The 23,423-nt window shown below is 41.3% G+C and overlaps 2 long non-coding RNA genes across 32 annotated transcripts in view; one reads left to right on the top strand and one right to left on the bottom strand.

Annotated features, from left to right (window-relative positions):
• Positions 1 to 23,423, bottom strand: part of LOC110597880 (uncharacterized) — a 297,780-nt gene that overhangs the window by 186,254 nt on the left and 88,103 nt on the right. For 19 of the 30 annotated variants that reach the window (XR_013438921.1, XR_013438917.1, XR_013438918.1 and 16 more), the window contains one exon: positions 20,054 to 20,148. The exons of 10 other annotated variants lie outside the window; for them this stretch is intronic. This is a non-coding gene — a long non-coding RNA (uncharacterized LOC110597880). Of the gene's footprint in view, positions 1 to 2,443; positions 4,322 to 20,053; positions 20,149 to 23,423 lie in introns of those variants that run through there. One more of the 30 variants, XR_013438926.1, reaches the window with a different exon arrangement.
• On the top strand, positions 616 to 23,129 carry LOC144377793 (uncharacterized). Of its 2 annotated transcripts, none has more exons than XR_013438931.1 (4): positions 616 to 957; positions 19,105 to 19,222; positions 20,041 to 20,380; positions 21,446 to 23,129. It is a non-coding gene; the product is annotated as an uncharacterized LOC144377793 (long non-coding RNA). The 2 variants fall into 2 exon arrangements; XR_013438932.1 differs by lacking the exon at positions 616 to 957 and adding an exon at positions 11,950 to 12,313.

The following is a 23,423-nucleotide window of genomic DNA, read 5'->3' as shown; positions in this document are numbered from 1 at the left end:
AAAAGTTAGGTTGACAAATGTGATCATATTGCCTATTGACTATGAGTATGTGAAGATCAGTTTTTACTAAGTCATGAACAAATTTGCAGAAGTTACACCTGGAGCTCAAAAGCAGCCATGGTACTATTACTGTTCATTACAGCAACAGACCAATATGTAGGTATAATATTTTCCTTTCTCAAAACATGTATTAATATATTTAAAAATTATTAATCCATTTTGTACTATAATAGTAGAACACAAACAACTCGAGAGTAGAGGTACAGCCTTAGGAAATATATCCAAAAGTTTTAAAATAAGGAATTTTAGTGGCATATATAATAGAATATTACTCAGCATTAAAAATGAAAGAAATTTTATATATTGTTGGGTGCAGAGCAGGCTGAACTGTGTTGTCTGCAGGGCAGGCTGAACATATGTTGGCTGCAAGATAGCCCACGCACTCAAACCCCCCTCTATCTGGTCCTTTATTACCTGTTTGCCTCAAGTCTGAATATTCAACCCCGCTCAAGGCTGAACACTTAACCCCCCTTGGGCCAACAAGGCAGCTTGCAGACCCAGAGACCCCATTAGATTTGGGCTATAAAAACTCCCTTCTGCCAGTCCCCCCCCCCCTTGCTCTCTCTCTCTTGCTCTTTATCTTTCTTACACGCGCTGTCTCTCTCTTGCTCTTGCTCTCTCCCTCTTCATCTCTCCTCTTCCCTTTTCTCTCTCTCTCTCTCTCTCTCTCTCTCTCTCTCTCTCTCGCTCTCTCTCTCTCCTTCCTTCCTTCTTTCCTTTCTCTTTGTTGCACTGCTGCAATAAAGATCTTTTGGTTGCTCCGAGTGTTGTGGTCACTTTTCTTTCATTTGGTGCCGAAACCCAGGAGAGGGTTAAAACCCACTTTTGGGTCCCTCTTCCTTTGGAAGTGCCACTCACTGGATCGCCAGAACTCCATCCACCACCGACCTTCGATTGGTGAGTTTCCCCTTCCTGGATCCCTAAACCCAATGGTGGTGTCAGGAGGATTTGCCCACCTGTGGGGAGGAAAACACCCCACCATAGCCTTTAAGGCTACGGTGACCCTCAGGGACTCCTTCCTCAGCAGAATAGACTCCTGGGTTCAAAATTATTCCCTTCCCTTCCCAGCTGGTAGTTTCCCAGCATAGGCTTTGTAGGTCTCCCTCAAAGGACTCTGTAACCTCTGGGAACACATAACTGAGAGCTGAACATCACACCCCACCTAGACCTTCACGGCCTCGGTGGCTCTCCTAAAATCCTAGTCCTCAGACGCTTACCCTCCCCTTCCTCTCTCTTCCCCTGTCTCTCTCTTTCCCCTCTTTCTGGCCCTGGGAGTATCCGGCCTCTCCAGGAGGGGGTCGAAAAAAGCCTTGGCCAAGGTCTACGGCTCCGACTCTGTCCAGGACAAGAGCTTCAACTGTCAGGATTAGGTGAGGACCAATCTCTGCAGCTCGAACCTGCCACTAATGCACTCCTGATTTTTGGCTCTAGAGGTGACGCCCCTTTTGCCAATAAATCAGTTTCCCCTACAATGCCTCTTGGATAACCTCAAAACCCTCTCCTTGACACCAGACATAAAACCCCAAAAATTGATCAAATATGGCACCCAGGCCTGGCCCACTTATCCCTTAGACAACCAAAGCAGATGGCCCCCTTTTGGGTCCCTGGATCCCTCCATTCTAAGGGATCTCTCCAATTACTGTGAGCATTAGAAAAAAATGGGTAAAAAGCTGCTATATCAAAGCTTTCTTCTTGCTTGTGCTCTCTGCACCTCTTGCAGACCTCTACAAATTTTTCTAGCTTGCAAACCAACACCCACAACCACTGATCCCCAATCTCCTCCTCCTCCTCCTCCGGACTCATCCACTACTTTTGACCCTACTGATGAATTTCCACCCTATCGCCTGGCTCAAATAGGTCCTCACCCTCAACCTTCTGCCCCAGCCCCTCCACTGTCTCCCCCACCTGAACAACCTGACTTCTCCTCTCCACTCACTAGATCAAAAACCTAAACAACTGCCTTTCCTCAAACCATTGCCTCTTTCCTGAGGTAACAGGTACTGAAGGAATCCCTTCACCCACTCACTCCTCTCTTCTTCTGTCAGCGCCCACACCAGGTCCCACCAGGTCCTCTTACCAGCTAACACAAAGCTCAAACAAGCTGAGGAGAGCCCTTGGACCCCTATCAGAGATCTGGTGAAAATGGCCTTTAAAGTTGCTTTGTCATCACTGAAAACAGGTTACTAACAATTGTCCCTTACAGGCTTTTTGGGATATTCACTCCCATCCTCTCCTCTGCTCTACCTGTTCTGCTGGTCAAGTTTTCCTTGCTAGGGAAAATCCTATTCTTTTACATCTCCTTCCTCATTCTCAGAGCTGCTCTCAGCCCCGCCTTCCCATCTTCCCTCTCCCTACCCAGGCCCACAGTAAAGTCTTAACTGACCTTCTCCAGAATCTTCACCACGGCTGATTTTAGGACTTTCAGCATAAGAATCTCTACAAAAGAGTTTCATGTAGATAAACTTCCTATTTTCGTGTTGCCCTGTTCTACTTGCCCACTGGCTGGAAAAATCCGCACTCCAAAAGCTAGACACCCCCTTACTAGTTTTTCACAAAATATGTGAACAAGGCCTCTGGCCTTGAGCTGGAGCTTCACAGAGAAGGCTACATTTCTTGATAAGGAAGTTACCAACTGGGCTCCATGATAACAGCTGGTGGGGGTGGGGAGGGTGGAGGGAAGAGGAGAGAAAGGGAAGAAAAAGCTCTTCCCAAGTGTCCTTGAAAGGTTAACTTGCCCAGAACAGAGAAAAAAAAAAAAAAAAAAACACTGCTTTTTGTGAACTTCTGCAGACTATGAACTTTTGAGCCCCTTCCCTTACATGTTGGGTACAAAATTCTGAAACAACCTAAACTTGGGGTTCGGGGGATTAATTGATTACAACAGAAGCTGTGCCTTCTGAATCTGGCTGCACCCAAATAAAACTATTTCCCTATCTTCAGTGTTATCTTAGGTGCCTTGCCTTGTCCGTCTCTACAACAGTATAATTCTATATACCTAAACATTGTTCATGTTTTCATGAAATGGTCAACAGATGTGATTAATTGTGTGCTGCAAATAACAAAATATCTCTTATTAAAATGGAATAATTTGCCTGGGTTCAGAAATTTACAAGGATTGTTTCAAAGTGTGAATAAAGAAGGAGTTAACAGATAGGAAAGAGAAATTAGAAGGTTCTAAGTATGGATTTAATACAAGGAAAATGTGTTTCTGGATAAGAGAGTCTATTAAGTAAATAAGAGGGTTTAAGCAAGTGCTAAAGAAGGTCTGTGTATACAACTATGGTTAAAAAACAACTGTTATTTTGCAATATTGTAATATGTTATTTATTTAAAAGCTAAACTTGATTAATATAAAAATATCAATAATAATTGTGGTACTATTACTCTTCTTTGTATATTAAATGCGTTCATACTTTCCATGTATATGTCATTAAGATAGAAGCTTTAAAAAAAAATTATATCAAGCTGGTGTTCTCCAAAAGGTTGCAATGGTTATTTTAGGCTTATAAAAATAACTTATTGGAGATTTATTTATATCATTTAATGTTCTATAACTGGACCTGTTATCAATAAGATTAATATAAAGTTCTATACACTGGGTACAATTTAAATGTAATATACTGTATTACCTAGTATTAATGTGACATCAAGCAACAACATATATAAACATTATAAAATGATATTTAAAACAAAGATCAGTTCGATACTAGAATACTTTACCTAAGATTTATAAATCTTAGCCTTACCTGAGATAAGGCTGTGCTTCCCATCTTACTACATGTCAGAATGACTCCAAAGTAGGCCAGACTTCAGCTAAAGCCCAGTACTCTTAATTTAGGGTGAAACTGACTTTGCTGGATGTTTATGATCAAGACTTAAATTAAAATGGCCAAGAAAACCAATATTTGGCTCTGGCCCTCTGAGTCAGTCTGAATCCAGGGAACAGGGAACTTCTCTAGAGAGCTTTGCAACTCTGGGCCACATAACCTCCTGATTAGGTAGATTAATGAGACCACTGGAGAGTGAAAAGCCAATCAGTGCACTTGCTGTGAATAGGAGGGTCATCAGAGACAGGAGACATCCCTGATGCTTCCAAGGGAAGCCACACGGTCAAGCAAGACCTGGACCCATCCTAGCGCAAATGGCACTACCAGATCTAAGAAGCTGCTCTCAAGTTCCTCCAAGAGTGACCCCTATGGGAACTCGGCTGACTCTTAACAATAGATAGAAACAAAGTCGATTTTGACCAACATGATCTTAAACACTTACCAAAACCAGTTAAGCCAAAACACAGTCATTCCTGGGAGTATTGAAGGACAAGAACAGCTAGAAAAGAGGAGACAGCAGCTAAGCCCACAGGCTCCATGGGGAATGTTCAGTCAAGTATGGCCTTGGCTCCTCCCCGTCACAGGACCCCTATTAGTGCTCTCTATGTTTCTCCTAATAGGACCATGTCTATTAAATTGCCTACAGAAGTTCATGCAAGATCAGATACACAAGTTCACCAACAAGCTGGTCAATCAACTACTTCTTTAAGACTACCAGCCTTGATGCCCAAGATGGAGACCTACGACTCATGACCAACTCCTCTGGCTCCAGAGACTCTGTGCCCAGCTAAAACCCTCTCTAACCCCCTTTTTTTTTTTTTTCCAGTTTTCACAATCCCTCTTTCACTTCCTAGGAATGAAAACTACTCTCCAGCACGTCCACTCTGCTTATTCTGTCTGCTCTACAGTATCCCCACAAGGAAGCATCAAACCTAAACTCCCCACACCTCAGATGAGGAGCCACTAGCAGGCAAAGACTGGCACAGATCAACTTCACTCATGTGCCTAGGCACAAAAAGCTTTGCTACCTACTTACTTTGGTTGATACTTTTTCAGGTTGGATAGAAGCCTTCCCTACATCCAGGGAAATTGCTGACACTGTCACCTCCATCCTCATCCAGCAGATCATTCCCAGGTTCGAACTTCCCACCTCCATCCAGTCATACAACAATCTGGCCTTCACTTCTCAGGTTGTTCAGCTAGTCTCCAAAGGCCTCAACATCACTTGGAGGCTCCACGTCTCCTATCAACCCCAATCCTTGGGTAAGGTTGAGAGGCCTAACGGCATTCTCAAGGATCATCTCACTAAACATGCTATTGAACTCAGACTGTCCTGGCCCAATCTTTTGCCACTGGCCCTCACCCAAATTTGGACAACCCCTTGAGCCCCCTCAGGCCTTAGCCCCCAAAGCTTTCCAATCACTCCTCCTCCCCTTGTGTCCTACCGGTCTAATCTCACACTTCTGTGCAAACTCCTAAGGGAACATGCAGACCGGTGCCTTCCTATTCCATTCATTGCCTCAATCCCCGCACAATCACCAACTGAATTGGACCCTCTTCAACTGAGTGACTCAAGTCTTACTTCAGGAACTGCAGTCTCAATCATTGGAACCTCAATGGACAAGACCCCATACAGTCATACTTACTACCCCAATGGTAAAATAAAAGTTAAAAGCAAATAATAAATGAAGCTAGATTTGTATCCATTTGACTCTTTAGAGTTGAAAAGGTCTTTTAATGACTCAAAAATCATCACTGTGGTTAATTATTATATTAATTAGCATTGAGAATACATAACTTAAGTGTATTCATTAGTGGAAACACCAGGCAGCACTATGCCAGTAACAGAACACTAAGAGGTTAAAGGAGCTGGTTGTGAAGCCAGATTTAAAGTTAGGTAGTCAGTGTAGTTAGGTAAATCAGGTCTAATATCCAGTGAAATCTAAAATGGAGGCCAAGAGAATGAATTCCGGAAAAGTTGAGCAACTCTTGAAATGTTAATGAAGTCCAGGAAACAGCCCCAACAGATTTGAAGATAGCCCATCCCAAAGAAATGTTAATGAACAGCCCCAGCAGATTTGAAGATAGCCCATCCCAAAGAAATGTTAATGAACAGCAAACTTAAAGATGCTGCCTCAAGAGTCCTTCCTGCCCAGATTACTTCTTTGGTCCTCCTGTGTCTCACCCCTTCCCACCTACATTCCAACACCAAAAACTATGAAAAGGGGAAACAACCGCACTTCCACGGATTCCATCTCTTGGGTCCCCTTCTTCCTCCGGGAGAAGTCTTTTCGGCTGTCCTTTAATAAACTTCTATTTTCTTTTTTTTTTTTTTTTTTTTTTTTTTTTTTTTAGAATTTTAACATTTATTTATTTTTTCTTAGTTCTCGGCGGACACAACATCTTTGTTGGTATGTGGTGCTGCTGAGGATCGAACCCGGGCCGCACGCATGCTAGGCGAGCGCGCTACCGCTTGAGCCACATCCCAGCCCCCATAAACTTCTATTTTCCACTCTGACCTTGCCTCGGCGTGCTTCTCTGGTGTTATACTTCAACAAGCAAGGACTCTTCACCAGTCAACAGCAGTAACAGTTGCGGTGGACACACCTGTAATTCCATCTACTCAGAAGGCTAAGGCAGAAGGATCACAAGTTCAAGGCCAGCCTGGGCAATTTAGTGAGCCCCAGTTTCAAAATAAAAAAATAAAAGGCTGAGGGGTCTGTGGTAGAGCACCCCGGGTTCAATCCCCAGAACCAAATATGATGCTGCTGATGATGATAATAACAGCAAGAAAGAACTAGAAGGAGAAAAGAAGAAAAAGAATAGGAGAAAGGAAGGAAAGCAGCTACTTGCTAACAAGCCCATATATGTTAAAAATGCATTTTTAACTGCTGGGCATGGTGGCATACACCTGTAATCCTTGGGGAGACCGAGGCAGGAGGATTGCAAATTCAAGGCTAATCTCAGCAATTTAAAAAGATCCTCAGCAATTTAGCAAACTCCTGTCTCAAAAAACAAAAAGGGCTGGGGATATGGCTCAGTGGTAAAGTGCTGGGAGTTCAATCTCCAGTACCCAAACAAAAACAACAACAAAAATGCATTCCATTTACATAACATACCAAACATCACCACTTAGCAACACAGATATGATATAAAGCATTGGCTGTTAAGCCTCATGGCCATGTGGCTAAATAACTGGGAACATAAACCCAATCCAGGAAAATATCAAAACTCAGAGGACTAGAATGTAACTCAAGCGTAGAATGTTTGCCTATCATCCTTGGTACATTCCCCAACAGTGAAAAAAAAAATTTTTTTTTCCAAAATTTGGCATATGATTTCTTCTAGAAGCATACCATTTTTACACCACCTTAAAGTGTAAAAATGGAACCATCGGGAGTTGGACAGTCTTTGCTGTTTAATTAACATTTCCATCTCTCAAAGACTATAAAAGTAACCTAAAGTTTATATTTTCAACCTCGGATACAATTTCCATAACCCTGAAATATAATTTCAAAACTTACTTTTTTGGGCTGGGGATGTGGCTCAGCGGACCAGATTATCTCTTTGTTACTTAACACTTCATTCATCCACATTCAGTGAAGACTCCAGAAATGAGAGCATTGATGAGACTATGAAGCCAAATAACCGCAGCATGAAATTGCAGAGTATTTGATGGAAAGATATCAGTGCCCTGCCTTTAAGATCTCTTGGAATTTCCTTTTCGGTTGTGGCTGAAGACCAGGTGCAGCTGGTGGAAGGGTGGGGTGTGGATCTTGCTCAGGTTTTCACATGGTTTTCCACTCCATTAGTCTCAGGCACAGATACCTCCACCTCTCAGGTTCATTTGGGTATCAATGAAGTGACACATAGCTCAATATTCATGCAGATACTCCTTTAGTCACACAAAACTGACATCCTATTAACACATTCACCCAAATTTGTATATGCAAAGATCTGCCTTAGCAGCTAAGGGGTATCCTCCAAAAGGAAGCCTGCCTTTTGGGGGAGGTGAATCCTCTAAATTCTTCTATTTCTCCCTTAAAGGGAACTTGTTGCATTTCATTGAGAAGTAAGAATATGAATGAATTTCAACTCCCAAGTTTCCACAAACTCTGCCACACGCGATTTTCACTGCAAATTTTGCTGGTTACAAAGAAAACAACAGACAGAACTGAAACAATCAGTAATTAATAACTGAGTAACTGAGGTCCCAAACACCATGGTGGTGGTGGTGGTGGGGGTTCCCCCAGAGAACAGGTCACTGCAATTAAACATACTGGTGAGATTGCATGTGAGTCTGTATAAAAAGTGAAAGCATCAATCAAGGTCTAAAGGTATGATAAAGTCCAAGTGATTGGCATAGAAAAACCATAAGTTGGGGTCTGGGGATAAAGCTCAGTGGCAGAGTGCTTGTCTAGTAGTATTCACAAAGCCCTGAATTTGATCCCTAGCACTGTGGAAAAAAGAAAAAAGATAAAGCCATAATGTGGAGCCTGTGGCTACTGTTAAGGTGGGGCATAGTAGATAGCAGGAGCCAGGATTTAGGGGATGTAAGGAGCATCTGCCATACTGGGACATGCTGGGACTCACTAAGTTGCTGGCCATAAGGAACAGCAGCCACTGAATTGCTTAGTCAGGTCTGTTTGTAATTGATAAAGACCATAGGTATGCTTACCAATGACTGGTTACAATTGATAGGGAGCACAGCTCTGTGGACATTCGAAAAGAACATGCCCAGCTGCAATTGCATCACCTCTCTGGACATAACCAATGGACATTGACTTTCACTGGGTGTAACCAATCACCAACATACACCACCAACTTGGAACTATATTTAAATTGCTGGTCCTACCACATGGAAGAGTTTTTGCTTGGAGGACATTGGTGAGACTGGCCGTCTTGTTCTCCATCCCTGAACTGACTCCACCATTCCCTGATGTCCAGCCATCAGCTGGAGAGAATCACCAGACAAGGGCAATGTCTGCTCTTGGGCTAAGAGAAGTCACGTGGCATCAGAGGTATTTTGGGGCTTGTGGTTGCCCTAGAATTGTATGATTTGCTTATAGTGTTTAATTAGCATGCATTGAATGCTAGTTGGGGTGCTCTAGCTCATCCAACACTTTTTGCATTAATTGTTTATATTTCAGGATTGGTGTGATCAAATATACACTTGCATTTAAAGACAATCCGTCTTCGAGTAATTATTAACAGTGCTGCTCTCAACAAAGGAGAAAGTTGGACTCAGAAGTTTTGTTTGTTTGTTTTTTTCCCTTGGGTACCGGGGATTAAACCCAGGAGCACTCGACCACTGAGCCACATCCCCAGCCCTATTTTGTATTTTATTTTGAGACAGGGTCTCACTGAGTTGCTTAGTGCCTCACTTTTGATGAGGCTGGCTTCGAACTCTCAATTCTCCTCTGTCAGCCTCCTGAGCCGCTGGGGTTACAGGTGTGCATCACCATGCATGGCTGGACTCAAAAGATTTAAGTTTACTCCTAGGGCTGCTGCTTAATGGCTCACAACTATAGACAAATCACTTTATCTCTCAGTTTACCCATCTGTAAAGTAGGGATAATTACAACCATAGCTCAGATCATAAAGGAGAAAATAGATGTGAAAATAATTCACATAGTCTAGAAGTACAAAGCAAATGCTAGCTATTACTTCATGATATTTCACTGACTTAAATTTAACACAGTGGCTAAGGCCATGGTCCCTAGTCAGACTTCCTGGGTTTAAGTCTTACCTTCTGCTGTGGTTTGGACCTGGAGTGTCCCCCAAAGGCCCTTGTATTGAAGTCTTCACCCCAGCCCAAGGAGTTGTTGGGAGGTGGCGGAGCCTTTAGAGGTGGGGCTCAATGGGAAGTTTTAGGCCATTGGGGGCATGCCCGCCAAGGGGACTGTGGGACCCTGGCTTCTTCCTCCTTCTCTCTTTTTATGTTCAGGCCACGAAGCGAATGGCTTTCTCCTCTATGCGCTCCCTGCCACGGCGTTCCGCGTCACCACAGGCTCCAAAGCCACAGGGCCAAAAGGTCACAGGCTGAAATCTCCAAAACTGGGAGCCAAAATAAACCTTTCCTTTTCATAAGTTATTGTCTCGAGTATTTTTTACAATAACAGAAAGCTAACTAGCAGACCTTTCCTAGGGACTAGACACGTGTGACCCTGGAAATCCTTTAACTTGTATGAGACTGTGTCTTCTGTGAAAAGAGACAGTATCTATCTAGTAGGGTGCAGTGAGGCTTCACTGAGATATGTCATAAATCACTTACTAGCACTTTGGAAAATTGTAAAGTACTAATAAATGTCCATTCATTTATTCAATAAAAATGTATTGAGTGTCAAATACAGAATAAAAGATAGACTTACTTAAGGGCTAAGGATACAGTGTAGAACACAAGACAAGGCTACACTCTCATGTATCATGTATCTTAGGAGGTGAAGCATTTCATTAGTATTGCAAATAATAAACTAAATGAAAAACACATCTGGAGGTTAAAGCATGTTATGACAAAAATAAAACAGGATGCTGGGCTTGGTGGCGCACACCACTAATCCCAGCAGCTCTGGAGGTGGAGGCAGAAGGAATCACAAGTTCAAAGCCAGCTTCAGCGATGGCAAGGTGCTAAGCAACTCAGTGAGACCCTGTCTCTAAATAAAATTCAAAATAGGGCTGGGGGGGGCTGGGGATGTGGCTCGGGATGTGGCTCAAGCGGTAGCGCGCTCGCCTAGCATGCGTGCGGCCCGGGTTCGATCCTCAGCAGCACCACATATCAACAAAGATGTTGTGTCCGCCGAGAACTAAGAAAAAATAAATAAATGTTAAAATTCTCTCTCTCTCTCTGTCCCCCTCTCTCTCTCACTCTCTCTTTAAAAAAAAAAAAAAAAAAAAAAAAAAAAAAATAGGGCTGGGGATGTGGCTCAGTGGTTGAGTGCCCCTGAGTTCAGGACAATGTTTACAGAATGACTCAGAATCTCTATTTTTGATAATCAGAAATTATTGTTATTACCACTATTCTTCCCTCTAAATCTACAATGTCAAGGTGTTTCTTTCTCATGCACACAACTCCACTTTGGCTTAGAGAGATGTAAACACTTGTGAGGCATTTCCCCTAGCAGCACAGAAGAACAATAACACCCTCATGTGATATTGTAAATGCAATCATCATATAATCCAGCCATAGCCTGAAGTAATAGACATGGACAGAGAATTCAGTTTAACCACACACTAAAAACCCATTGAGGCTGTTGAAAGTCAGTCTTCTATACATGATATTATAACATTTTTCAAATTAACACATTTATTAAGTAATTACTAAAGGACAGTCACTTTAGGAGGAAAAAGTACATGAAAATAATCAACCTTTAATCCTAGTGGGGATTGAAACCAGGGGCACTTTACCACTGAGCTATATTCCCAGCCTTTTTTATTTTTTATGTTGAGACAGGGTCTCACTAAATTGCCGAGGGCTTTGCTAAATTATAGAAGCTGCTCTCAAACTTGAAATCCTCCTGTCTCAGCTTCCCGACTTGCTGGGATTACAGGATAGGGCCACCATGTCAGACTAAGAAAATAATTGTTGATATCCAAAAAATAATCTAGATGAGGGAGAAAAGAGAGTAATATATCTAGAGTTAAATAACCTAAGAGATTTAAATGCAATTTCAATAACAATTTTTAAAAATCACCAATTACCAATTATTTGGTTCAAATAATTTGAATAGGTTAGCTCAAAAGAGATAATAACATCAAACTTGGGAAACCAGAAAAGTTGAAAATCTACTTCTGGAAAACTGGGGAGAGGAGAGTATTCCTCATGGAGAGAATAGTTTAACATCTATTGACAAGTGAATATAAATATCTTTCAAGTAGAATGAGTACAGCTATTTGTCTTCGGAAGAATTCAGAAGAGGCACAAATGGGGCCAAAGACAAAAGTGTCCTGATTTTTCTCTCCATAGCCAATTACTCAGCTTTTGGTATGTGGAACTTTTAGGAAAATTTCAGACAGGAAAACAATAAAGTATGGCTCTTTGACAAGCTGAGCATTTTGAGTTAAAAGACATTGGATGACCTTGTGAGCTGCCTCAGCACTAAGGCCTGGTTGACATTCCCTCCCTTCCCCCAAGCTCAGAAGAGTCTTTTTTCTGAAATTCCCTTATCTCCCTAATGACCAAGGTCTCCCAAAAGGAACACAGTTGCCTTCCATCATCTCCCTGAAATTTTGTTAACCAGAGAATCTGTTTTTTCTTTAATTTTTTTGTTTTCCATATTGGGGATTAAACCCAGTAATATTCTACCCCTGAGCAACATTCCCAGCCCTTTTTATTTTTCATTTTTACACAGGGCTTCACCAAGTTGCCCAGGCTGGCCTTGAACTTGCAATCCTCCTGCCTCAGCCTCCTGAGAAGCCCAAGATTACAGGTCAGCTCCTGGCATTACATTGGGCCCAACTATTTTCTGTTCTTTAGTTCCATTCAGTTTCCAAAGAGAATCATTTGCAATCACCTGTGCTTTGGGCCTATTCATTCCTCCCCCAAATCATTTTTCTACACCTCTAAAAGGGCCTCCAGCCCCCCTATTTCCCTCTTCCTATGAAGAGGACATTTAAGCTTCAACCATCTGGCTGGAGTTTCATATTTCGAGTGGCTCCCACACACTGCATGTGTGCATGCTGATAATTTTGTATGCCTTTTCTCCTATCAGTCTGCCTATTGTCATTTATTTCAGAAGACTCAATTTTCAGAGGGGGAGGGAAATTTTCTTGCATCACCACAGCATATGATCTAAAGAAAAAGAGCACAGGTGCAATAAAAATGTATGTGCAGTGAAAATCTTTACCTTGAGAGAGTTCACTTTGCCTGTCTCTAGTAGAAAGCAAAGAAAGAAAGTGGAAAGGAAAGTCAGGTAAAGAGGAAGGAAAGGGAAAATGTATTGAGAAATTATTGTACATAATAAGGTAGAATATTGCACTGCTATAAAAGAGTGCTTGTGCAAACTTTGAAGAAACCTAAGGAAATGTGTGTGATTATCATGTTAAATAAACCAAAAGAACTGGGTTCTCTACGACCTATTAAAAATAGATCTGTACACATGTTAATAAAGAAACAACTTAAAATTGTTGTTAGTTTTCTACAACTATTAATAAAGAGTTGTAGGAAACTAACAAGGGATGCTGAGGCACCACGGCACTATCATTAGTGAAGCGGCAAAACTACCCTACAGCTGCCCTACAGGGCCAAGGAAAAGACTGGTTACAGAACCTCAGAAGAGCTGTCCTGAGGAAATGATTGATTCCCCAACAGAAACTGTGACCTTTGGTAGAGTAATGCTGCTGCTGACCACCAATGGACCTCGGGGTGGGAGCCAGGAGAGTGAATAACCTGACTTCTCCCTCCTGCCACCTACTGATCTGCTGGTGCTTCCTATTGGCTGTCCCCAAAGACAGTTACCCAGCAAGGAAGCTTGGATAATGTAATCCAAAGATGTCTGTCTTAACTTGATTCCCAGTGGGGGTAGAGAAAGCAGAGGAAGAGAGTGAAGCTGGAGGGACAGATATGTGTGTGTTTGTGTAAGAGAAAGATAATATAAAGAAAATTAGTTAGCAAGAAGACCATATTGTGATTCCATGGGCTCTAGATACTCTTGCCATTGTTGACCTCTACCTCCATTAAAAAAAAAAAAAAAAAAGTCTGCAACTGTATCAGTTTTTAGGCAAATGCAATTCAGGATAGATTATATCAATTTATTTTATCAGATTTTACAAGAAATTAAAATGTTTTCATGAACCCTAAGAGTATCATAACCCCACCAGGTGTAGTGATACATGCCTGTAATCCCAGCTACTTAGGAGACTGAGGCAGGAGGATCATAAGTTTGAGACCAGCCTCAGCAACTTAGCAAGACTCTGTCTCAAAATAAAAATGACTGGGGATGTAGCTCAGTAGTAGAGCACCCCTGGGGTTAAAAACTAGGGGTAACACATATGACCTATCCAAAGTGGCTTGGTCAAGATTCAACTATGGTTTTCAGCAGCAGCACCACCTGGACAGTTGTTCAACTAGATCACTAAGCTCCACCTCAGAGCTTGTGATTCAGTAAGTCTGGGGTCTTGTGAAAGTTAATTTTATGCATCAACTTGACTATCCAGATAATTGGTTAAAGTTTGTCTCAGAGAGGGTTTTTCTGGCAGACTGACATTTGGATTGGTAGACTGAGTACAGTAGATTGCAGGCTCTGTTGTGGGTTGGCTTCATTCAAACTGTTGAAAGCATGACTAGAACAAGAAGAGTAGAGGGAGCATTTGCCCATTTGTTCTCCTGTCTTTGGACACAGACTCAGAGTAGAACTTACGCTGTCAATGTTCCTTGGTCTCCAGTGTTCCCACTGCAGATCTTGCGTTTTCTTAAATCTCTGTAATTGTGTGAGCCAATTCCTTATAGTAAATTTCTTAATAGATGGATAGATAGATGACAAACACGATGGATAAATATATTAATAGATAGGCATAGATGGGTAACATGAGAAATAGAAAGTCCATTTTCAAAATATAGGGTTCAGCCTTAGTTGGATACAATTGTAGTCATTTAATTTTATAGCCCTTTCCTTTTACCCACCCCAATTTTAATATTAGCCATTCACCATAGATTGTATCTGAATCCTCCAATCAAGGCGAAAGGCAGCGCTGTGTTAATTGTATAAACAGGCAGAGTGCCCGCTCAGGAGATTGCTAGACAAGTGCCAAAACGCGTCCTTCTGTAAGAAGTAAAGGTTTGCTTTGCCCACCCCCTTCCCCGCACATGTTTGATTTCTTGCAGCACCTCTTATTTCTAACAATAGACAGGCAAATAAATAGATATAGATGGATACTTAGATAAATAGATAATCTCCTACTGGTTGTACTTCTCTGGAGGACTCTAATTCATTTAAGTGGGGTCTAAGAATTTCCTTTTTTTTTTTTTTAAGAGAGAGAGAGAGAGAGAGAATATTTTAATATTTATTTTTTAGTTGTTTTTTTTTCCGGCGGACAAAACATCTTTGTCTGTATGTGGTGCTGAGGATCGAACCTGGATCGCACGCATGCCAGGTGAGCGCGCTACCGCTTGAGCCACATCCCCAGCCCCAGAATTTTCATTTCAAACAAGTTCCCAGGTGATTCTAATGCTTTTGATCTGAGGATCACCCTTTGAGAACCACTGTTCTAGAGTATTTTTCATAATCCTTCCTCCCTAAATGTTGTAATTCGGACACTGAATCTGCAGCATCTAGAACAATGCTCCATAATGTGGTAGGTACCAAATAAATATCTGTTAGATGAATAAATGAAGAACTAGACTAAATAAAAACTGAAGCAAATTCTCCCATCTCAATTTCATCCTCTACAAAGCACTCAACAATCCATGACACAGGTACAGGTGGGGGCTAAACTGGCATAACAGATCTGAGATTCTGGAAGGCATTCACTGTCCTGGGCCATTTCAAGACTTCTCATATGTCACAGATGCCTGTTTGCTATGTTCACACGATGCTTCTAATGTCTTATTCAGTGTGAACAGCATAGTGAGTAACTCCATCATCGGCATTTCTATAGTATATTCTATATGCTCATTCATCCATCAAGTATTAAGTTACATAGCTAAGGACTAGTCCTTGGGGAAACAAAGATGAATGACTTCTGCCCTAAGAGCTCACAATCTCATGGGAGAAAACAAATATATAGACAGAAAAATATATGGTAAATATTATGTTAGAAATGCATTCGGTAAATAAAGAAGTACAATAGTCTCCAGAACACTCAGTTTGGATTTAGAAGTATAAATGGTGGGTTAGTGGCAGGAAGGAGGAAGAAGAGGCAACTCCGCATACAAGTCTCAAGGGAAGCTTCAAAGAAGTGAATTTAAAGGATCAAAAGAGGTTTTCCACAGTCCTAAGTGGGAAAAGAGCACCCAGATTGATTATCTAACTTGTTCAAACCCCATAGTTTGGACATGTGTGGGAGTAGAGAGTGATGTACTGCATAGAAAATTGGGGAATGTTAGGTAGAAATGGATCAGAGTAAAGCTACAGAAGTCGATTGGATAGAGAGCCAAGTCCTAAATCCTTGAGACAGACTCAGAAGAGGCAGCTAATGGGTCTTCTCCATAAAGCCTTTCGGCACCCAAGGTGGGATGAACCGGTCCTACCCCATGCCCCCACCACACATGCATTTATTTACTGCAGCAGTTACTTCATTGTATTTGAAATTGTCTGCTCATGTTTTCATCTTTCCTACCAAACCATAAGCTCATCAAGGTTAGAAATGCATGACTCACCTTTACAATAGCACGTGGTCTGGCTTGTGATAATAGCACAGAATGCTTCCTGAACTGAGGCAGCCTGAGAAGCTCATTCTATTAGAGAATATGCAGAAAGGAGGTCTCATCCAGGTCTGTTCAGCTTCAGCTACATACAGGTGCTAAGTTTTCCCTTCCACTCTTTCCCTCTACCGGTCCACTAGGTACCTGAGGCTCCTTCTGTCATCTTTGGAGGGCTGTTAAGTTTTCCAATATTTTGAAAGGGAGGTTTGTTCACAGCAGTTAAATTGAAGAGGATTTCCATTATTCTTCCATCCTCAGGGGTTGGGGTGGGGTGTTGCAATGTATCAAAAGTGGTGAAACGAAGCTGGGTGAAGTAGAGCCCACCTCCAATCCCAGCTACTTGGCAGGCTGAGGCAGGAAGATCACAAGTTCAAGGCCAGCCCCAGGAAACTCAGTGAGACCCTGTCTTGAATTAAAATTAAAAAAGGGCTGGGGGTAAAGTGTCTCTGGGTTCAATCCCCAGTAACAAAGAAATAAAAGAAATAAGAAATGTAAGTGCTTCTACCGGAATGGTGGAAGGTTGAGAGGTAAGAAAATACTGAAGACCTGCGCAACATAGAGTTTGAACCAGGTTTGACTGACAGACTTCGAACAGTGCCTGGTACCCGGCAAACGTTTGTTAATATTTATTGAATGAGTGGATGTATGAAAGAAGGAGTCTCCCTAGAGAAAAGCCCGTTGCAGAGCAGATGAATGTGACCACAAGGATGTTGTTTCCAACCCCAACTAGCCCTTCAGTGATCCTCCTTTTCATCCATCCCGTACAGGTCCCCCTTCTAAACCCCTTAGCCATGTCCAAACCATGCACACAGAAGCCAGCAGTCAGAACCTCCCCATCCTCCCGTTCTGGGAGGTGACTACTAGTCACCCAAAATAGGATTGATCCTATTCATTTTTGCATATGCTGGGAGAATGAAGTTTCCAGAAAGGGAGTGGAAAGATCTCATGGAAGACCATTTTGATAATAAGCTTTTAAAGATATTCATTCAGCTGAGCACAGTGGCATATGCCGGTAATCACAGTAACTGGTGAGGCTGAGGCAGGAGGATTTCAAGTTTGAGACCAGCCTCAACAATTTAGCAAAGTCCTAAACAAATTAGCAAGACCCTGCCTCAAATAAAAATAAATAAATAAATTAAAAAAAAGGGCTGGGGATGTAGCTCAGTAGTAAAACACCCATGGGTTCCATCCTAGTACCAATAATAATAAGCTTAAAAATATTTAGCTTTTTTTTTAATATTTATTTTTAGTTGTAGTTGGACACAGTACCTTTATTTTAATGTGGTGCTGAGGATTGAACCCAGGGCCTCGTGTGTGCTAGGCGAGTGCACTACCGCTGAGCCACAATCCCAGACCCTAGTTAGCTTTTGATATCAGAAACATTATTTAAATTATTGCCTCTTTTGAAAATAAATAAGCTTTCTCTTACTGACTAGCTTATAGCAGTCTTGTGTATTAGTCCATAAAAACTCAAAGTCAGGGCCTGGGGATATAGGTTAGCCATAGACCAGTTGCCTAGCCTGTGCACAAGGCCCCGAGTTTCCGTCCGTCACCAGAACCACAAAAGAAAAAAATAATTAAAACCTGGGAACTAACAATCATTGTTACCAAGAATGTTGTTGGTAACAACCAACTGTTAGCAACCAATGTTTTACCATTTTACATTGAAGTTTAGGATACAACCAACATCCAGAAACCATTCACCAAAATTTTTAGCAAAAATTCTGACTTTTAGGACATGTGCACTGCACTGTTGAATTAGAAATCTTGAAATACACCTGATCCTGCAAAGTAATTCTGTCCACAAAACGGGCAAAGGGAGAGATTTTTCATTTTGTTCACCAACCCGCAATTTGGTGGGAGGGGTTCTGGTTATTTTAATTAATTATTGCAAATTAAATATTCCAACAACTTGAAGTGAGCCCTTAAAAGAATGAAAAAATACACATAGCTCCCCTTGGCTAAAACTGCAGTTGATGATAGAATTCCTACTGTCTAATCTATAAAAATAAAACCCGACTTTTCCGCTAATTCCGTTTTCTCAAACACAAAAAAACAGTGCCACCCCAGTTAGATGCTTTAACATGCACGTTAATTTCCACTCACAGCTGCAGCAATTAGAAAGTGTACTTAATGGAGTGTCATGTTAATTGTTTCCAGAGTTAACCAATTTCTCCATTTAATTGTCAATTGATTAACCTATTGAAATGTTAAGTGACTCAGTTTCCTTCCAGAGTAAACAGCAGCAGCCCAGGGTAGCTTCCTCAGCCGAAGGCGGCACTCATTTGCTTGGATTCAATGTGCTGGTATTTTTCTACACCTCCCTGAGCTTTTAATTAGATGAGGCAATGTTACATGTATTTGTCTGCTGGAAAGGTTATCAGTGCAGTAGCTGACCTGCAGAGGCAAGGTTGAGTCGAGCAGCTTTAATAGAAATGGTTTTCAGCTATGACTGTTGTACTTGATTGCATTGTGATGGTAATTAACTCAGACTGCTTTCCTCAACCTGTGTGTGTGTGTGTGTGTGTGTGTGCGCGCGCGCGCGCACGCACGTGTGTTTCGCCTTTCCTGTAGCACTATGCAATGAGATGTTTCCTCTGTCATATATATGCACTTATTAAGCACTCATTGGATTCTAATAAGCATGCAAATTGTCAAAGAGTTTCTTTAGGCTAATACCACACTGCTCAGATTGTGGTGCCATTAAATAAATACAGTGATCTTTGCCGGTGGCACATTTTGCAGAGAAAAAGCCAGCAGCCTTGGGTAGAATTTTGTACCTTTATTTTCATGGCATGTCATTCCAGGGGAATCTTTACAACTATAAAGTAAAAATGATTTTTTTTTTTTCAATTTCAGCACACAGGGCGGAGAGAGTCAGACGGACCGCAGAGGATTGGAAGTGGGGAGCATTTTTCCCATGTTCTCGTTAAAGATTACTGTGTTCTAGTGACCAAAAGCACGTCAGGTCCTAGTGGTGAGCTATTAACTCAGCCTTCTCATCTCTGGCATGCTGGACTCCGAGTGCGTGTTGCTTGCCTGGGTGTTTTTACTGTACTGCGCTATTGTTTAATTACCAGACAATTGCCACAACTGAGCCAGCATTATCATCCTTGGTAATGTTGGTAGCAGGCAACTGAGACAAAATGATTACAAACCTATGTTGTGTTCAATAGTTCTTTAGAGGATTTCTCTCTTCATAGTTCTGGCTCATTCATGTTTGATTCAGCACATTTGTTCTTGAAAAAAGGCATAGCTCAGAAGAGTTTCAGGGCGGGTTAATAACTCAACTGAAAATGGCTACTGCATTGTAAAAGCTTGTTCCTGCCGTTGCTTGGGGCTTTCTTCAGTTTTGCCGCTCTGCAGCTTCGGCCCAGTTGGTAAACAGCTTAAGTCCAGACATCTTTTCATTCTCTGAGCAGCGGATTGAAGTAAAAATGCATATAAGTGGCGACTGACTGGCGCTGGCCTAACAATGGCCTGTATATTATGCAAGGGTATTTACATAGGAATAAGGCCTTACCCAAGGAGATGGGGCAATTAATGGTGTGGGCCACACATATGAGGAAAGTTCCTCCAATCCTTTCCTCAATAAAGATCTTTTGTAAAGTGCTATGGAAACTCATGAAGGCCCCAAAGAGATTAAGGGCGGAACTTTTCTGGGTCTCTAAATATCTATATAGAAATATAGATATAGAGTAGATACATTTATTTCTATTTCTATATATATATTGGATATTTTAAATTTTAAATAACATCAGAAAGGATATTAATTCTCTGTTTTGATCACTTCAGATAGTTTCCTCACCTCTCAGAAGACAGTTCATGTTCTCAGTTCTCCTCTCTTCGTTTGGGATGATGTTTATGGAACAGATAAACAACCTCCTTCGTTAGCGTCCTTCACTGTGTGGGTTTGAAATGGAAGCATCATCTTTAAAATATTTGAAAAGTTCTGTGCTACCTCTTATATTAAGTAATGTTTAAGCAATAGGAGGAAAAGTGGCCCACTGGCTGGCCTCAGGGGAAACTCAGGATTTGCAGGAGTGCGGCGAGGCACCATGAAGATGAACTGCCACCCACCAAAACACACCCCAAAAGAAAACGCAGGGGTGTGTCACAGAAGGAAGTGAAAATGGTAATTCAAACCTTTTTAAAAGGATGTATGTCTTAAGAGAATAAATATCTTGTCAGTCCAGATAAAAATTTAAAAGCCAAAGGCTTAAATGATTTTCATCCCAATACTGTCCCAATACTATTGTCATTGATGGGGGAAGGGGAGAGCAGATAGGAAGTCCTCCTCACTCTATACCCCCTATACCCAGCTCACCCGTCCCAGGAGTAAAAGACAAATCTGGGGTGGCCTTCTCACATGTCTTCACTCTTATCAGAAGCTCGCCATCTGCCTCTGCCCTTGACCAGATAGCATTAATGCTTTTATTAGTTTAGATCAGAATACTTTTAATAAGATATCATCGGCATTTTAAAAATAGGAGACAGAAGAATGTTCCTCTTTGGATAATTCAAGTCTTCTTTTCCTGTTTAACAGGACCAGGTTGTTAAAGCATTGACTGTTTTAAGCCAAGCACTTCTTTTCTTTTTTCTTTTTAAACGTCTTATCTCACTGAAAGGACATTTCCTAAGAGAGCAGAACTTTGGCATGGACTGTTCATGCTCTGTGTGCACTCACTAGAGAAACCTGTCCCAACTTCTAAAGTTCCTCATCCCATTTTCTCATTTATAGTTGGTTTATGAAATTCATGCCCAGGTAGGATGAGGGAAATCAAATCTTAATGTGATAACACCTAAGCAGTGGGTGCTTGTGTGTGTGTGGTGTACAGAGAAAGTGATTTCAGCTGCAGCCCTGTCAAGCAGGCAGAAATCAATGCCTCATTCAGGACTATTGATCAGTACTAAATTAATTAGACTCCAAGGCTTATGGCAGTTGATAAGGCAACTTGTTAATTTAGTCAATGATAGTGTTTTCCCTAAAGCAGCAAATACCCTCTTCTTTAGAAAAGGCATTTCTAACACTTGCTGTCAGTTCTTTTTTCTTGCTTCTTGTCTTCCTTGTTTTCTTTCTCTGGGGAGTGGGTGGGTGGCAGGTGAGTTGGGGGAAGGAGATGAATAGGCAAAAAAGTGCTATAAAAACGTGTATTCTGAGGATCCATCTAGAATATTCATTAACTCATTCCTGTTTCAGTTCCCTTGCCTGACACTGTAGTCTGTGGATGAAAAGAACGCAGCAGTCAGATTATAAACCGGAACCTGGATTTCCTATGGGGCTTTGGCCACCACGTAAGGCCACTCCAGCCCTGTGAGGATGTTCATTTGGAAGGGCGCTACTACTTCCTAAATCTTCATTTAGAATTGACTGATACAGATTGCTTTTGCTTTTCATTTAAACCTGCAACAGTGATGGTCAGAGTCAATAACAAAGACTTCAGGCCCTGTCGGTAATGCAAACTGTGAATGGAATGAAGGTATCCCAGAATGCCCTGGACATGGGGCAGTACTTCCTGCTGGCTTAGAAGGACAAAAGGACAAAGCCTGGGAGTGTAGGGGTCCCACCAACAGCTCTTGGAGGAACAGCCTGCTATCAGCAGCACTCCAACCCTCTGAGAATGCTAATAAGCTAGAGAAGAGCGCAGCTTTCTTGCCATAATTCTATAGTGTGGTTGAGGACCCCATAGTGCTCACTAAATAAAGACAACTAATTGAGAATTTTTTGCACATTTTGCCCAGGGGACTTGTTGTTCATTCGATTCTTTGGGGAGAATGTACCCCTACTGACAAGAGGAGCTGATTGTTTTCACAGCCTCGTGTTACTCTTCCCTGGGTCTAAGGCTGACTTTCGAAGTATGACAAAAATGTTTAATTTTGATTTTTTTTTAATTATGTTGCTGGGAATTATTTTAGATCTCAAAGAACAGGCGTTCCAGTGTTCATCTTAAAAAAAAAAAAAAAATCCTGGCAGACTTTTTTGAATTAAAGCCCTATTTTTTCTTTTTCTTTCTTTCTTTTTTCCCCCCCCTTAAATTGTATTTTCTGTGGCAAGGCCTACATTTTTGTGTCTGCAGGTGACACGTTGATTGAAACTAAAATTAATAAATCAGCTGAAAAGCTCACACCTACAGCTCACAGCAGGGCCTGGAAAACACGTTTATAAAGGGAGCTTTATGCCCTCATATAAAGAAGGAATAAATTACAGAAGCACTTGTTGCCCTGGGACTTGATTTTGCTTTGCAATCTGGTATCTTATTTTTGGAGGCTTATTGTTAATCAACAGGTTCCTGGTTGCGTTAGCAGGTGACTTTGCTATTAATCTCCTATTTGACCATTATAGCATATTAATGAGGAGCTTCTAGATGTAGCTCTATCTTCTGACCAAGGAATTAGTTTAAAAGGTACACTTTTTACTCAATGGCTTGCAGTTAGCCTTGTCGAGGACCAAATGCAAAGTAGCATTTTCTCCAGCTTGTGTAGTATTAAGGAGTGTTTTATAACATATGTGTCTTACTGTGCTTTTCTTCTCCCCTACACTTATTTCTTCACCATGGAGGGTAATTATGGAACTTACCAGTCTGTTCATTTTTTTTAACAAAATAAAATTATATATAAATAACAAAATGATATCCTTTCTTATTAATGTGCACCCTCATTTTAATTAAACAATGCCAATGTGCTCTGGAGGTGTGTTCAGAATTAAAATGTATGATTTGGGGAAGTAAGAGGTTCAACATTTCTCACCAGAACTAAATTAATAAATGTCATTACAAGTGTAGGAATTTAACCATCACATTTCTGAGGTAATTGGAAATGTTTAAGCTTAACAAAAGAAGGAAATATACCTATGGGGGTAGTTGAGAAATATAAAGAAGAACTAAGGATTTAAGCCTTAAATTTGTAATTACAAGGGTCTATGAAGCACATAATGGTGCAAAACCGCCCAGACAACCCCACATATAAGAACTGTTTTGTGATGTCTACAGATGTTTCAAAGGACATCTCTGGCACAACATTATTATTATTATTCACTTTCTTTCAAGTCTTCAAGACAGTTCTGTCCAAACCTCAAGTATTCATGATGTCTTCTTTCTACTCCTAAGAAATGTCAAGCTTGCATTTTTCTTATTTTTACTTTTTTTTTTTTTTTTAATTAGGGGTTTGTGCCAATGAAG

The sequence above is a fragment of the Ictidomys tridecemlineatus genome, chromosome 5 (assembly GCF_052094955.1).
Source record: "Ictidomys tridecemlineatus isolate mIctTri1 chromosome 5, mIctTri1.hap1, whole genome shotgun sequence".
NCBI lineage: Eukaryota > Metazoa > Chordata > Mammalia > Rodentia > Sciuridae > Ictidomys > Ictidomys tridecemlineatus.
The sequence above is the reverse complement of the archived record's forward strand: the minus strand, read 5'-3'. Positions and strand labels throughout refer to the sequence as shown.